At 41.9% G+C, this 732-nt stretch overlaps 1 pseudogene; it reads left to right on the top strand.

Moving 5' to 3' along the window:
- Window positions 1-221: 221 nt before the first annotated feature.
- On the top strand, window positions 222-488 carry LOC112916538 (non-histone chromosomal protein HMG-17 pseudogene; annotated as a pseudogene).
- The last annotated feature ends 244 nt before the right edge of the window (window positions 489-732 follow it).

Below are 732 nucleotides of genomic sequence, written 5' to 3'. Positions count from 1 at the left end.
GACTCCAGATGAGTTAATGTCATATAGGATTGTTATGATGATGGCAATAATACATAGAAAACACTTAAAATCGTGCCACAATAAGCATTATTTATGATTATTGTTGAGCATTTAAAAAATCTGATGAGAGCAGTGTGAAGAAGAGGCGAGAACAACCCCCGGACTGGCCAAAGCCACTGCATCCCCACGTCCAGCGTTTATGTCCCAACGCCGTCACCACCATGCCCAAGAGAAAGGCTGAAGGGGTTGCTAAAGGAGATAAAGCCAAGATGAAGGATGAGCCACAGAGAAGAGCTGCAAGGTTATCTGCTAAATCTGCTCCTCCAAAGCCAGAGCCCAAAAAGGCCCCTGCAAAGAAAGGAGAGAAGGTACCCAAAGGGAAAAAGGGGAAAGCTGATGCTGGCAAGGATGGAAATAACCCTGCAGAAAACAGAGATGCCAAAACAGACCAGGCACAGAGAGCTGAAGGTGCAGGAGATGCCAAGTGAAGTGCGTGCATTTTTGATAACTGTGTACTTCTGGTGATTGTACAGTTTGAAATACTATTTTTTTATCAAGTTTTATAAAAATGCAGAATTTTGTTTTACTTTTTTTTTTAAGCTATGTTGTTAGCACACAGAACACTTCAGTGTTGTTTTGGGGGGAAGGGCACATGTCACTAATAGAATATCTCAGAAGTGAGATTGGTAACAAGGGGAAAAACATCTTTCCCTTCTAGTTTTGAGAAACTTC

This window comes from Vulpes vulpes, chromosome 3 (genome assembly GCF_048418805.1).
Source record: "Vulpes vulpes isolate BD-2025 chromosome 3, VulVul3, whole genome shotgun sequence".
NCBI classification, from domain to species: domain Eukaryota; kingdom Metazoa; phylum Chordata; class Mammalia; order Carnivora; family Canidae; genus Vulpes; species Vulpes vulpes.
This window is presented reverse-complemented; position numbering and strand designations above follow the sequence as displayed.